Source organism: Protobothrops mucrosquamatus, unplaced genomic scaffold, assembly GCF_001527695.2.
Source record: "Protobothrops mucrosquamatus isolate PMUCROS unplaced genomic scaffold, P.Mucros_1.0 scaffold344, whole genome shotgun sequence".
Taxonomy (NCBI): Eukaryota; Metazoa; Chordata; class Lepidosauria; order Squamata; family Viperidae; genus Protobothrops; species Protobothrops mucrosquamatus.
Window position 1 is genome coordinate 727,719 of NW_015386681.1, and position 874 is coordinate 728,592.

Here is an 874-nt window from a genome sequence, read left to right on the forward strand (position 1 = left end):
TTGGACCAGAACATTTGCTGGTCTGGTTCGACCCTCCGGAGCGCGCCAGGTTGTAGGAAAGATTCTTCGCAAGCAAACGGGACGGACAGAAAAGGCCGCTGCTCTGCGCACTCAGGAGAAATGAAAACAACGCACAAATAGCCGGTTTGATGCATGGTAGTGGTGAAGGTGCTGGCAAAGAAACAGGGAGACGGTGAGTTCTAGTCCCGCCTTAGGCACAAAAGCCAGCTGGGTGACTTTGGGCCAATCACCAGGAGACGGGGAGTTCTAGTCCCGACTTAGGCATGAAAGCCGGCTGGGTGACTTTGGGCCAATCACCAGGAGACGGTGAGTTCTAGTCCTGCCTTAGGAATGAAAGCCAAATGGATGACTTTGGGCCAATCACTAGGAGACAGTGAGTTCTAGTTCTGACTTAGGCATGAAAGCCGGCTGGGTGACTTTGGGCCAATCAGGGCGACGGTGAGTTCTAGTCCCGCCTTAGGGACAAAAGCCAGCTGGGTCATCCAATCACCAGGAGACGGGGAGTTCTAGTCTTGACTTAGGCATGAAAGCCGACTGGGTGACTTTGGGCCAATCACCAGGAGATGGTGAATTCTAGTCCTGCCTTAGGAACAAAAGCCAGCTGGGTCGTCCAATTGCCAGGAGACAGTGAGTTCTAGTCCCGCCTTAGCCATGAAAGCCAAGTGGATGAATTTGGGCCAATCACCAGGAGACGGTGAGTTCTAGTCCTGCCAGGCACGAAAGCTTATTTTCTCTCCGCCCAACCCACTTCAAAGGGTTTTTGTTGTGGGGGAAATAGGAGGAGGGACTTCTAGCCCTGAAAGGAAGAGTGAGTGGGCGAGGGGGGCATTTCCAAATCCTGGGGGGGGGGGGG